The 15,903-nt window shown below is 39.4% G+C and overlaps 1 long non-coding RNA gene across 1 annotated transcript; it reads left to right on the forward strand.

The window, feature by feature from the left end:
• The first annotated feature begins 604 nt into the window (after nt 1-604).
• LOC121108552 lies at nt 605-5,549 on the forward strand. Its single transcript, XR_005843142.1, has 2 exons — nt 605-3,434; nt 5,215-5,549. It is a non-coding gene; the product is annotated as an uncharacterized LOC121108552 (long non-coding RNA).
• The last annotated feature ends 10,354 nt before the right edge of the window (nt 5,550-15,903 follow it).

A 15,903-nucleotide genomic window follows, 5' to 3' on the forward strand; every position in this document is an offset into this window, starting at 1 on the left:
AAATGATTAAATGCAGTTAGCTGTTTAATGTTCTTTGTCACAAATAACCTAGAAAGTACTTCATCGTGCAAGAATCATCCTTCTGTGATCTCTCATTCCAAATGAATGGAAAAGTTCCATAAACATTTTTACTTCTGTATCACTGTGAATAAATCTACCAGGTCTGTCAAGTAATGAGTCTACATGATTGTTTGAATTTCACTTGTTCAAAATCAACTTGAAAGGCAATATCTTATTTGACTCAACGCCGCCATCCACAGACTCTTCTGTCACCTTTAGCTCCCCTTATCATATGTATATATTTTGAATCTTCTGCTACACATTGTTCTCTAACTACTTAATATTTTGTTTCTCAATGTCTTTAAATTGGAAGAGGGTAGACTTAGACTAGATATTAGGAAGAGATTATTTGCTGTGAGGGTGGTGAGACACCTGAACAGGCTGCCCAGTGAGGCTGTGGATGCCCCCTCCCTGGAGGTGCTCAGAGTCAGGCTGGATGGGACTTTGAAGCAATCTGGTCTAGAGGGAGGTGTCCCTGCCTACAGCAGGGGGGTTGGAATCAGATGATCTTAAAGGTCCCATTCAATCCAAACCATTGTATGATTCTATGATTCAATGTGCAACATTTTTTTTCATTTAAGAAAAGTTAAATGTAGCTCAAACTTCTCTGCTACTTGGCAGAGTTACATGGCAAGTACTTCAAATTCCCAAGACACGGTGGAGTCTAGATAAAAGAAGAATGAGTAGGAGGGAAGACAACCCCACGGTGGGAAGAGAATCACAATTTGGTAATGACAATCATTTTAAGGATTTCACCCAGTCAGGCTTTGCATTTTGTTTTGAGTCAATTATATGTGATATTTTCAGTTAGCTAATACTTCCTTCACTAACAGGAAAACAGGCATGATGGACCAAAGGCTTTTATACATACTGTACCTTCATTTTAGAAAGACTTCTAGCATTCTACAACGACAACCTTATATGCTAGTTAAACAAACGTTATCTGTGTGAATATAGATTCAGAACTGGTTTGGAAACAATACTACGAAAGTATTTATTGATGGATCATTGTCAAAATAGAAGGATGCGTAGAGCAGCATCTGTTTCTATATGCTGTTCAATAACTTCATTAATAACCAAGATGATGGAGTACAGAGTACAGTTATTAAATTTGTAGATGGAACCAAGCTGATGGTGAATATATTGAGAATGGTATAACAATTTAAAATGATCTTGACAAACTGAGGTACGATCTGAAAATAATCAGATACTGATCAATGGAGAAACACACATTAGGCAGGAGTTATATGTTTCATAGACAGGATGGCTAAAAGTAATTTAAAGAGCAGTTCTGCAGGAAAGGACATAGGGGTTAAAGCTGGGCATACAGTGGGCTAGCTCAACATGATTCAGCGATGTCATATTGATGGGAAAAAAGACCACAGTTCTTTGGGATCAAAAAGAATTTATAACCTTAAGTGTAGCCTCCAAGACATGAAGGAATTCTTCCTATTGATTCAGCATTTAAAGGCTTCATTCAGAGTAATTTGCCAATTATACATGGAACAGTTGGATAGAATTCAGTAGAGAAAAAATGGGAATGTTCAGGTGTCTGAAAATGTGACCTATGAAAAATGATTGAACAAATTGGGTTATTTAACCTGGAAAGCAGAGGACTGCAGGAACACAACAATCTTCAAATACATAAAAGATGGTTTCAAAAAGAGGGAATAATCCATTCTTCATGTTCTCTGCCTAGAAATAATAGGTATAAACTGCAGCTTAATTGGAAGGAGAGTGAAGCACTGGAATAAATTACCTGGAGAATTGGTGGAATCTCCATCTTTTAAAGCCCTTAAGAATGAACTAGTAAAATACCTGTCAGAAATGACATTGACATAATTGTTCTTTCTGGGGCAAAGCAATAATATACTTAATGACATATTGAGGTTCCCTCCAGTCTTGTGCCTCCAGAGAGTTACTGGATGTAAAATATGTACCAATTGAGGGATATGAAAAGTTCTACAGTTCTGTTTTCAGTAACTGAATAAATGAAGACACAGGAACTAGAAGATCAAGTCTACTAATTCTAATTGTAAGAGGTAAGTTTACTCCAAATTTCTTGGTCCTCATTCTTGATCTTTGATTATCCTTTGTGGGTCCTAGTTTATCTGTGCATAATATAAAACAGAAAACATAAAGGTAGTACTTGATACTATGACAAAACTCCAGCCGTAGCCTTCCTAGAATACAAATCCCTGTCTTTTTTTTTTTTTTTTTTTTTTTTGCAAAATATTTATATGCAGCATATAAAATATATAGAATGATGATAAAAATGTTAGTGTTTGGTCTCTTGTGTTTCAACATATTTACAAGAATAAATGGAAATAAAAAAGAACACAATCTGTAAGTGGTATAGATGGCTGTGAAAGAAGTTTGTTCCATAGTTGGGCAGTCATGAGACAAAAAAGTCAATCAGTTTGACTGGATAAAGAATAGCTAATTCAAACTGAATAGAAGCACAAGGACAGGTTTCATTAAAATCAAGGTAGTGGAGCAGAGAAACAGCCTTGTGGTATGAATACACAGCTCAGTTGTCCACAATTGGCTTGTGTTTTCTGGTAAGGAGAAATGACAGTTTTCTTAGCTAAACCCATGCTACCCTGCAGGAACAGAAACATTTTCTTTCAGTAAAAAAATACCAACTCCAACTTTAAAGGATTCCAGGACTCTGCAGGTCTTATTCCATTAAAAATAAATAAATACATTAACCTGCAAAAATACTGCAGTTTTTCAGCAATGTGTAATAAAAGTTGGAATACGCAATTTTTTACACAGAAAAACAAAGAGTATTTTTCCTCCTCCTCACTGAGAGTAAAGACATTTTTATTACGTGGAGACTTAAACAATCAAACTAGAGTGGATCAATCTGTGGTTGTCTATTTTTAGTTTACAGCACAGACTGTACGATTAAATAAACAAATTCTTATTCAACTACTGTACCTCTTGCAGAAAAAAACACCGAAGCTTTAGCTGAAAGTTGTCAGTGGTAGGTTGTATCACAGTACAATACTTGAAATAATTCCTTAATTAATAATTCCTCATTTAAAAATAATGCAAAATAAAATAAAATAAACCTAATACAATTCTATTACCAGTTTGAACTCTCAGTTCAGTTTTCTGCTATTTGATCTTGCTGTATGTTTTTCTGGTGGACTGACAAACTCTCCCTGTGGTATGGAGCCATGTTGGGGCAGCATTTGGAGAGCTGCAGCCTCTGGGAAGCCCGTGCAGAATCAGTTGGGGAAGGATGGCATGCAGCGGGAGGGTCCCATGTGGAGCAGGGGCAGAGGGTGGCCATGAAGAAACAAAGCATTATGGACTGACTGCAGTCTCCGTTCCTCGTTCTCCTGCACTTCTCCTGCACTTCTCAGGTAGAGGAGATAGAAGAGGGTGTGTGGGGGAAAGGTGTCTGCAGTTTGCTCTTTGTTCTCACTGCTCTAGTCTGTTAGAAACAGGAAACAAATTGCATTAATATCCCTTATACTGGGTCTGCTTAATCCGTGACAGTAGTTGCTGAGTGATCTCCCTTTTCTCACCTCATCCCATGGGCCTTATTCTCCATATATTTTCTCCTCTTTTCCTTCTGAGGAATGAGTGTGTGAGAGCAGCCTGGTGGGGCTGAGCCACCTACTGGTGTTCAACCAGCACAGTCCATCCTGGTGGCCAGTGCTGGGTCTTGAGGAGTTTGAGGTAAGGAGAATGACTGGGAGAGAGAGTGAGTAAAATGTGAACTGGACACTGTCAGAATGTTAACAGCTATGGGGAATCTGTGTGGTTCTCCTGTGGTGAAGGGACCAGGGGAGGACTGTATGTGAACTGTCCACCTTTGTCAGTGTTACGGTGATTTTATGGTGACTTCGGTGTGGGGAATTCTTTTCCTTAATGTAAGTGAAATTTGTGAAGATTATATGATGTATGTTGATGAATATATATTCTAATGGTAATTCTTAAATACAGTTTTCACAGAGTGAAAAAGTAATGGAAAGAATTACTGTATTAATAAAAATAAATAATAATTAATACATACGTGAAATAGAATATGTGAATAAATGTGAAAATGTATTTTCTTGCATTGCCAACTCTGGAATTAACTCATAAAGCTAGATGGCAATGCTGGTGCCACAGTTCTATGATATTAAGTACTGCAAAATATTTATCACCATGGTCTGAGAAACTGAGTGTCTAAGTATTGTGCAGATACCACACTTCAGCCATGCTAAGATGCAAGAGCAATTGCAAGTATGCATTTATGAAATACCTGATAGATTATCCAATTACAGATATCAGAAGTGGAACAGCAATACAATTTCTGCTTATTCTATGCCCAAATCTAAAACTGTTCTCTCCTACTTTGTGTCCGGCAGTCTGACCTGACCACATGATCAGAATCTCTTGTTTTGTATACCTCCAACATCAACAAGTTAAATTAACTAAAACTACAGGGAAATTGTAGGGAAATGATATACAATCACCCTTGCTTTGAAAAACTGATCGTTTCACGTTCTGATTGATTGGCCAAGCACTGATGTCTCCTAGCATGGCCTTAGCATGACCTGTTAATGACAGCTAAATCACTGCTTGAGCTCTTTCTAGCTGAGTAACCTTGTAGTCCAAACTCTGCATAAAGCCTTCTGTTCACAGAATCAGTAAGACTTAGAAAACCTGTTTTCTGCTAGTCACATCTTCAGTAACTATAGGAATGCTGCAATACTGGCTGTTGTTTGAAACACAGAAGGACATAAAGAAATCACTTTGGAGTGATAATGGGCACAGGGGTGACCAATCATCAGTCACTACTTCAACATTGTGTGACTTTTCATTTAACTTCATTTAATGCACTTTCTGTGCCCAGCTTCCAGACATTAAAATTACATGGAGTAAAGGATCTGGCCTCTCATGTGGCACTCCATCAGTCTTTGCAACCATTGGAAATGTTATCTGTAATGACTTTATTTTTTTCCCACCTCATTGATTAAAAAGTGTCCCGTTACAGGGCCAGAGGTACCCCGGGGAACCACGCTGGTAACTTCTCCATTCAGCGATGGCTCCCCAGTGGCACACCTATTGTTGAAAACACTCTGAACCCACGCAAGGACAGCCCAGAACAAACGCTATATGCTTGGTATCTTTAAAATTTTTTTAATCTTCCAGGTCTGACAGACTCTGAAAGTAAAGTGCCCTAATGGCTCCAGACTTCCAGGGAATTGCTGGCTCAGTCAACAATCCCTGCTGCTGATAATTTACCAGGCAACAACAATACTTCAGTTACGGATATTGACACACTGCCATGTCAGTCCTCTGGTGCCTCACCAGCCATCGTGATTTATCTGTGATTGATGAAGCATTGAAAGAAGAAGCTAAAGCACTACTGACAGAAGATTGCTAGATTTGATTAATTTTAGCATGGAACATGTTTATTTTCTTGTGTGGTAGCAGTGAGAATTGGTGAAGAAGTCAACACTAATACAATATTTCTTCTGACTAAAAGTCTCTTGAGATATTTTTGTATCCCAGGATCTGGAGATATGGTGAGTAGTTATGAAAATGTTGGAAAAAATGAAATGTTTCTCTACAGTTTTGAACAGAATTACAGTAAGGGAGGACTGAATGTGACCTGTTGGGGCTGACCTTGAAGGTGAAAATTAGGTAATATGCAAGTATGCATTTTTAGATGGCAGTTTTCAGTAGACAATAACTTGAATATTCTGTCTGTCCTTGGAAGTTGCAGACAGTTTGATGTTTTAGAGCTGTCAATGAACTTATGTGTCCAACCATAATTTTAGCTGTCGATCTTCTCTTGCACCACAGCTTATAAAAGACTTAAGACTTCATTTTAGATTACCAGACTAAATGAGAATAAATCTAATTAATTGTGCTAAATATATATATATATATATATATTATGGAAGGAATGGAGGATCTAGAAAGACCTTTCCTACATTCATTCAGTTACTTATACACAAGTGCATAAATTACATGACCTCAGTAATACCACAGCTGGAGTTATTTGTCCCAGCATAGTAGCAAAAAGGCCCGAGACAGTTTTACAGATTGTTTCAAGCTCCCCATCCATGACATTGTAAACATAAGCAACCAACCTGTTGTTATTTTGAAACTGAAAGCCTGCTATTATTTGGGTCGTGTATTTAATCAGCCTTATTTTGTGTTGTGCAATCTTTTCATGTGTATTCTATGTTTACATTACAAATACGTGAAAAGATTGCTATCAAGATTCACAGATCAGTCTCAAAAGCTGGAAATACCAGAATCAAGATTGCCAGTGGGGAACTGTGTGATTGGACAATTGAACAGTACATATGCCTGAGGAGACAAAATAATTTTGAACAGCCATAATTCTGGAATTTCCTACATCTTCTGCTAGATAACTTCTGTGCTTAAGCATATTTACTAGTTGCTTAGTAGTTTCATCAGCAATTCCTGAAATTGTACCATTCTGTTGCGAGGATAATTGACTGGGCCTAACATGCTTATTTTGGAAGTAAATGAGCAGTGCAGAATGTGTAATTTATTTCATATATGTGGCAGATACATTGAGTGCTTTTTGAAATCATAATGAAACGAGCTAATAAAAAATATCTTTATCAGTCAGATTCAGTTCTTGAACAAAGTTTAATGTCACATTTGATTAAAGTCAGTAGTGGAGAATTAAGAAAAGCATCCATTATCCCCTGTTGCAAGGTTATCATAGAATCATAGGATGATAGAATAGCTTAAGTTGCAGCGGATCTTAAAGATCATCTCGTTCCAACCCCCTGCCATGGGTAGGACTGCCAGCCTCTAGATCAGGCTGCCCAGGATCCCATCCAACCTGGCCTTGAACGCCTGCAGGTTACATTCTTCCTCAGTTCATTCAGATTGTGCTCTATGCTTCTGTCCTTGAACTCAGCAGGTGTCCCTAGCCTTGGCTTCATTTAATTTTTTGGCAAAAGCTGTTGAGATCTCCAACAGTTATGTGTCAATATTCATACTAAAAACCACCAGAGGTGTCATTCCTTTCACTTCCCATCATATTTTAGAAATTACCTTTGCTTAACATATCCAATAACACTGAGTTAAAATAGGAACCCAGTTATTATCACCAAATACTGGTTAAATACCTCGAGTTTATGGTATTGCTGCTGTTGGTCAGTTGCTATGATGGAAGCAGTTTGGAGATTTGACTTTAGTAGATTTGGCAATGCTAGGTTAATGGTTGGACTCAATGACCTTGTAGGTCTTTTCCTAAATGATTCTGATTCTATGATCCTGTGATTCTGCAAGTAGCCCAATTAAAATTGTACTGCAGGAAAGAATCAGTTCCCACTCGATTACCTAGTAATATTATCTAGGTAGTATTAGCTGGATAGAGGAAAGGTGAAAAAATCTTTAAAGAAGAAAAGTGTGAAGTATGAAAAATAAATTTCTAGACATCCTGAAATTGGATTCCACAGGATGCATCTTACAAAAATACTGAGAAGAGTTCTACAGTTCTTTTATCTGTCACATTAGGCATAACACTTATGATTTATTGTGCTTGGGGATGTCTTTGATTTTTAATGTTGCGTTTATCCAAACCAGTGAACAGTGAACTCCAGATGGGTTTTTGTACACTCAATTTACATCTGCATACTTTAAATCCCATCCTGGTAATTAGCCATAGATAGTCAGGTCTATGATACATAAAATATTCCCCATGCTAGTCTACCTGAACTTGTTTATCTAGCTTGAGTTTTTTATGACTCAGTATCTAAGTAGCACAGTGCCCAGATTAGGCCTTAGCTCCAGCAAAAACACGTTGTTGGCTGTATCTGTAGCATCAGCTCACAGAATAATGCTTCCTATAGAAATATAATCAGCATCTCACTGAGCCTGCAGTGTAAAAAAGACAGAATAAGAAGAGACGTAAAGATACAGAATGATATGATTGATTGTTGAGGTCCTTTTCAGAATGTGTTAAGTGGGAGAATTTATTTTATTGTCAGAAGGGGGGGCACACAAAAAAGGGAGAAAAATAAGACTGGGGACAAAAGGAAATGAAAGGGTTTGTTGGCAAACAGCATAAAGGCTGGTATGGGGAGAGAGTTGATGAAACCACTGTTGGGTGCACACAGTCAAACGGAAAAATAAACATGGTAAGATTTATCATCACAAAAAGTTAACTAAGTTTTTCCAAGAGCCTATAAGCAATCAGAAAACTAACCCAACTATATTCCTAAAAACAAGATGTAATCCACAAGCAAGTCTCCAATCAGAAGATGATTTTTCAATCTTCCAGATTTAATAAGTCTTATAATTGTTGCTTTGCACTTAGAATTAAACATACAGCATTGTCAGGCAAAACTACTAGGTATATAACTTAGAGAAAGTAATCAGCCATTTTTCCTGTTTGAACAGAAATCTCTGAATTCATCAGAACTTAGCCCACCCTGAGACTGTGTGTGTTTATGTGTTGTTGCACAAGTACAGATAATTCAGCATTTGCAGCTGGTTGTGTGCATATGTTACAACATTTTTAAAGTAGGCTGCATCTCCTCCTGCACACTACAAAATTTTCTACTTGTATATTCGCTTTCAGTTCAATTCAGCTAGAACTGTGTTTGTGCAGTTGGCTGATTTTTACTATCAGCCTTGTTTGCTGTCCAGCCAGTATTTCGGTCCTAACTTCTGCAGGGATCTCAGGAAACCTACAAGGCAAAATGAGAGGCTGCTTTTGCATTTTGTTGTTCACAAACTGAAATCACTGAAACTTTTATCAGTTGTTCCAAATTTTTATCAATCAGAAACTTTACTAGGTTGGAAGAGTAAATTAAGCTGATAACTAGAGCTCTTTTGCAACCTTCTGAAATTCTTATTTATCTAAACACTAAAATGGTCTCGTAATAGATGCTGTGCAGAGGCAGAAATATCTGGCTCTGAATGAAGTAACAAAAACTTATCAGCACATGGTGCTGATTCATGTTCGTGCCCTTGTAATCTTGCCTGATAAAAAATCACATATATTAACCTGGTCTTTCTGCAATCAATTACATCTGGGTAAACTGTATATTAAAGCGCTCTATTCTGACATAACATTGTTTAATTCACCTTTTTCTATAGTTTAAAAGAATACACAAAGCACAGGACTGTGTTTGGTCCCTGTGTGTTTAGGAGAAAATCTATCAGATGATAAATTTCAGAGCCATCACCACTAGTGAGAAAAGAGTTTTTCTGACTTCTCTGTCTCTCCAGGCAGGAATTACATGAAATGTCTTCATGCCAGTCTACCATTTGGAGAATTAGCAGATGTGCATCCATAGTCTATCTATCTGCTTCCACTATAAATGATAAATATATTTTACGTTCATAAAAGGGGAAGCACGTACCTTCAACATGGTTTTTATTAAAAATTTAAAGGCAGCACTGCAGGAGTTGCCGGGTGAAAGAGCACAGTGCATGTCTCCTGTGCAACTGCATCCAAATACCGCACAGTCTGCTCCTCAGCACTTTCCACTTCTCAGGAGGTGGATGGGGGCGGTGAGGAAGAGCAGTTTCTTTGAAGTGCAATGCATTATTTTGGAGATATACTTAGCATAACTCTTTACATTGCTTTAAATTGCTCGTCACGATTTTGGGGGGGGGGGGGGGGGGGGGGGGGGGGGCAGTGCTGGCAGAGTGCCACAGCCTGCTGGGCTATGCTGTGTTTGCCTAATGAGCCTCATAAGCTTTCATTAATGTTACATAGAACAGTGAATGTGAAACTGCTGCGGAGGGTCTGTCAGAGCTGGTACACGTCTTGGGGGAACAGATGTACAAAATAAACGTTATGCAACAAAGTCACATTTGTGAGATCTTTCCAAATTTTAAGCATGCACTATGCTACTGTATGCGTGCAGTATTGGCTCCTTCAGTGCTTGTGCATGTTTGTGCCAGAAGGAAGGGAGTGCAAAGAAGAAGCCATGGTCTGCCTGTATGGGAGATGTCTGATGAGGTATATACAGGATTTTTAAAACAGAGCACGGCAGGTGTGTAGATATAGAAATGCTCAGCAATAAGACCAGTGAGAGGCTTCCACACAAGCAGTTCAACAGTGAAAAAAATCATTTGTAACATTTGCAAATGCTAAGCAGGCAGCATAAAAATGGAGGAACTGTGCTTTGAGGGGTTGGCTAGGGAGGTGTGTATGCAGTCCTTCTGCTCTTGATCCAGTATAAAGAAGAGCACAATTGCTGCTCACCTGCCTTTCCTCTCGGTGGTTCCACAGAAATTCTTGGTCTTGGCATGGCCCCAGTCTGTGTTTGCATGGGGAGCATCAAAAGCCTCCTCAGCCTGCTGGTTCAGCTGCTGTGCAGGGAAGGAGCCATGGTTGGCAGCTCTGGCACATACTGCTTCTCACAACATGGGAGTCTCTCTGGTCCCTCTAGACTCAAGGACTCCAACCTTGAGGCAGATGGCATCTCAACAGAATGCAGTAGTGAGGAAAGAGAGGCTGAATTTAAGGCAATAGAATTTGCCTAACAACATCTTCTGTTTTCTCCATTTACCGTCCCTAAGCATTCCTATCATCTCCAGGCCATATCAAAGCCAAGCTATGCTCTGCCATAGCGTTCCCAATGGGCTTCTGACTTCATTTTCACTCTGCCTGCATGCAGACCAAGGCCAGTCATATTCATGCTGTGTTTTGGCAGCAGCACAATAGAGCTTGTCAGTTATCCCATCTGTCTCTTTGTCCATCTATACCAAGCACTTCTAGCAAATATGTCTTCTCCAACTCATTACATGTCATGCACAACCTGTGACTTTCCAAGACAAGATATTAATAGGAAAGATCTATCATTCTTAAGTCATCATGCATGCAGTATGCTGAACTTGCTGCTGGTGAGATGTAGAGTGTGACAAGGCCCAGGGAAGCACACTTAGAGCTTTCTGTGCAAGCTGTCCCAAGCTTGGTACTCTGAAACACTTCAGCCCCTATTCAGTCCTTCACACCTGAACTGCACGAGGGTCTGAACATGCAGCATATGACTGACATCATAGTGGTTACATCTAACCGTGTCATAGTTATGTTTCTTCTGTCCTTTTGGGATTTTCAGGGCTGGAGAAGAGAGATCTGTGTCTCTTCATGTGTTTCGACTGTCCTTAGAATGTGAAGCAATCAGTTCCACATGTGAGTGCAAAAGTGAGCTTTGCAGCTCTTAAATGTCAGGAGAGATTTCAAGTTCCAAGATTTTCAGTATCCATGTCCCAGTTTTACAAAAGGGAAGCTCAGAGAGATGAAGATAAGGAATCTTAGGTCAGGAGTGAGACACCATTCCTGCTCTAACTGGTTATAGAAGCATTTCTAGCTACCACATCCAGATCTATGGGCTGCACTGCAAGCTAGAAAATCCTAAATTTACGGAGTGGGCACGAGCACACCTCTGGTCATTGGTGGCAACTGAGGTGGTGACTGAGACAATGTGACATAACCAGTATAACCAGTAACCAGTATAACCAGTAACAGTGCCAGATAGCCCATAATCTTCATTGGGATTACAGTCTGATGTACTGATACCTGTATTTTGTCTTGTCTGTTGTTTTATTGGTTTGCAAACACAGTTACAAAAAAATAAGCATTTTAAGGTATATATATAACTGATTTAATGACCAAGATCCTTCCTAGCTGCGCCAGTGTCATAGCTTAGGAAATAGGCAGCTTGACCTCCAACTGTTAGGGCTGACCTCCTCTAAATCAGCTTCCATGCAGACATCTCCTCTCTCCCTTTGTTAGCAATAGCTCCCTTTAGAGCCGTTGAGATTTGCTTGCTCTCTCCTTTCTCTCCTCGTTAAAGCTTCCTTCCTGTTCTCACTTGGATTTATATCTCTAAGGCCTAAGCCCTCTTTCCCTCCCCCACTTCCAGAGCTGGACTGTAAAAGTGCAAGTGTCTGTAAGCAGCTTTGATTTTTTTCTTCCCTTTCTTCCCATTCCCACTGGCATCCTTTTGTGTCTGCTTTCCAGTGCATTTTTTGGTTAACACTTCTCTTGTATTTTTCATATTTTAAAACAGTAAAATGTGATGAAACACACCGAATTCATTAACTGTGATCTCCATATATAGACTAAAGAATTTCTGCTGAGAATACTAATGGTGAACCTGGTGTCAAAATTGCTTTTCCTCAGACACCATTGCATTCTCCAGGCTCTGTGACACCAGGTGTCCCAAATGCTTTCCAGAAACTCCCCAGCTTCTTTTCTTCCTCATTGCAGGACAGCAGCTTTCCTGCTGTTCCGTGGCCACAGCCCAGGCTGCATGAGAGCGAGGGGCTTGGGGTGCAAATGCACAGCATAGAGGGCTGCCTGGGAGAAGCCAGTTCTCTGAAAGCCTGCTGTGCTTCTCAGTTTGCGAGAACATGGTAGCTCTGTGGTAAGTATAAAGCTAGATTTCTGTCAGAGGGTGCAGGCTCTGTGTCCTTTTGGGTATGGAAGGGCTGTGTCTGTACTGTGAGCACCATCTGCCTGTCCCTGTGGCACCACTGGAGCGGAGGCCTGCAGGCTGCCCTCCCTCCTTGCTCAACCCAGGAGCACCCTCAGCTCTCAGCACAACATGAAAGTTGCAGCCCTTGTCACGAGGTTTATTATTTCAAACTAGGTGCACAACAGCAGTCGGTAAATAGGCCCTGCCAGTATGTAAAAGTCTCTTGCTATCAGAATTAATCAGCTGTCTTGACTGTGATGAGTTTCCAAATGCTGTCAAAGCTTGCAGGGCCACCTTAGGATGGGTGATGTTATTTGAATGCTTTGTCTTTCTTCTGGGAATAGCTAGTCCTGTTACGTACACATCCAAACTTCCCTCTGGCTATTTAAGGAGATCAATCATTCTTAAAAGGGCCTCAGCTTTTCTTTTCAAAATATACATTTTAAAGTGTTGGCTGGACAGTATCTCCTTACTTCTGGCTTCTGGCACATCAATATTTATTTTATCCTAGATTTGGAAATAAATAAAAGCCTTCCACTTCACACTGGCAGAAAAGGAAAAACAAACAAACAAACAAACAAAAAACAGAAAAAAAGAAAAAAAATAAAAATGAAACCAGAAGAAATCCAATTTACTTTGCTTTTGGATAACTTGATGGTCAAGTTTCTAAGCATCAGAGCACCTGCTATTAATTACGAGCACTGAAATGAATGCCTGTCATTTGAGCACAGAGGTAATATATTCTCATTAATAGTATCCAGTTACTTACACCTCAAAATATTGCCTATCAAAGCTTTCACAGTGCAAACAGAAAAGCAGAATATATGCTTAGATCTGAGCTAGGTGAATTAAAATAAAATCAATTTCAGTGCATCAATGTATATTATTAATTTTCATTTAAAGCCTTATCAAAGGGTATTTAGCCTGAGTACCTCTAGTGAGGCTAGGTGCTCTAGTAACTGAATTCCACTGGATGCTTGAGATGCTATTTTCATGAGAAAAATTGCCTGGCTAAAAGGATAATTACTATGCTAAATATTACTGCTCTTTCCGCTTTCTGCAAACAAAGCTGAATAGCAAAGTGATTGGTATATAAAATGTGTCTGCATATGGGAATAAAGAACTGAAACATTGGCAATAGGAAAGCTTTGTGTTCAGTCTGTAGCGTGAAAAGACATTAAAATGTTGCAAATCAAAACACTCAGCTAAGATGCTATCTTTTCCTTTGCGAAGAGCCATAGTACATTAGCCAGCTTTGTGGGGAATAAAAAATGTGATTTAAAAGTTACACACTTCACCAGTACATAATAAGGTTTACAAGTCAGAATATAGCTGCTTCTGTTCTTTCCATTTTGCTGTGAACTCTCTGCACGTGCAGTTTTCCTTCCCAGAACTTTCCAGCTGACCTTCTTTAAGGTTACACACGCTCCAGCATTTATATGTGGGCTAGGAGGAATCTGCTGTGAGGAGTTAAAAGAATTTCCAGCATTATAATTGCTCTGTTAGGGATGAGCTGAGATGGAAGAAAACCGCTTAGAGTTACTTATGAAGATCCTTTAAAGCTCAGCCTGAAGAGAAGTTGGTGATCACTCCAACCTAAGTCAGGCATATAGCTATGGATCGCTACTTCATTCTCCCAGGCTGATTAAGCCTTACAATGACTGTGGATGGTTATCAGGTAGCATGGTATTCAAAGCACCTTTTCTAGCATGCAGAAGAGTTTGTGTTCAAATAACTGTCTGGCTGTGACATACAGCTCACATGGGCATCACTGTGGGACATCCTTTCATAAACATTTCTTCACTGCAGCCAGAATCCCCATCCTCAGGAAACAGAATGGGTCCAATCCTTTTAAACTCTATTAACCTCAGGATTATCTGGAGACATACAGGCATTCAGCAATTAAGCCCCATGTGAAAAGTATGTTATTTATTAGAGCAATATGTTAACAATTATATTATTTATCAAAGTTTATTTGTATCTAAGCATGCCTGCATAATGAAACCCTCCTGCAATAGGTTGTTAACATGCAGAAACAAGGGTTTCAATATGTTACAGGTAACCTTTACCTATAGTGCCTCGTGCCATTAAACATAGATGGAACATGGATTAAATCATGCCAAAAATGACTCACTAATCTTGCAACTATTCCCTTTTTTTTTTTTTTTTGGTGATGCCAGGGAGAGAATGCTCACTGTATATTTGACATCTACTTTTCAGTAAGTCTGTTCTACCAAGAAGAAGAGGAAGAAGAGATTGCTCAGGTTTTCCATGCTTCTCTTTCTTTCTACCACACTGCTCTAAATACTGCTGCCTGTGTTCTGGCTGCTTGTGCTCCACAATGAGAGGGGGGAGAGAGGACAGTTGAGCTCTGATGCTGGTATTGTGCCAAAACACTTCCAAAGTGAATTTTAGGTAAGAAGTCAACAGAGACTTCTGCTCCTATTTCCTGTGCTACTCTTCCAGGCCCTCCTACCAGATAGGTGCATTTTTAAATTATTTCTCCAAAGAGCTGCAGTACAGCAACTACCCCTTCATGCATCCAACCGGTAATCTGACTTCCATAGATTCACTGGGGTTGAAGACTACTGGACTTTGAGAGTTGCTGAACAAACGTGTTGGGTAGAATTCATTAAAACAAGAACCTACAAAACATTCAACACAACTCAATCTGATTTTCATTGAACTCATAAGTAGGAATTACTCTATTCTGCCTTAAAATGATGTAGGATAAGTCTTTGATGATCTACAGTTTCCGACATACTTTCTTTGTTTCTTTGCCTAATGATTCATGTCAGCAATATGCTTAATCAATGTTTGCTGATGTTTATGGTCTAACGCTTACTGACAGCAGGTGCAGAAAAAGTAAATCCCCATCTGCATAGAAATCTTGCTGAAACTCAGCAGCATGCTGTTTTGCTGTAATTTTTGTAGACAGGTGATTTTTCATGGTACCTCCAGAAGGTCCCTCAAAGCTCCCTGCTGTTACCGCTATTTTCCTACCTGCAGCTATCACAGGTTACAGCTTTGTTTGCAGCCTTGCATGAGGTGCCATTTTTATGTATATCTATTTGTTTTCTTTGATGGACTTTCCTTTAGTTTCAGTTCAGATATCACAGTTTGCGTCAGGACTTTGACTGATTTGTTAGGCAGGAGGCCTCCTTTGAAATGTTCCTGCTGCTCACTGAGGCAAAGAAATGGCATGACTAGTTGTTAAAGGAGCAGAGATCCTGTGTGCTAGGGAACAGACTTCTAAATGTTTCATACAGCTCCTGGCAAAATTTGGTCACCGATGTTACTTTTGGGAAGACTTTTTTTCTTTCACTGCTGTTGGGTAGTAGTATGTCAATAAGATGTGGTTAGACATACTTCTCTGTGCTGCTACCTAAAGGCGTTATAAAACTTGGAT

Source organism: Gallus gallus, chromosome Z (genome assembly GCF_016699485.2).
Source record: "Gallus gallus isolate bGalGal1 chromosome Z, bGalGal1.mat.broiler.GRCg7b, whole genome shotgun sequence".
Lineage (NCBI taxonomy): Eukaryota > Metazoa > Chordata > Aves > Galliformes > Phasianidae > Gallus > Gallus gallus.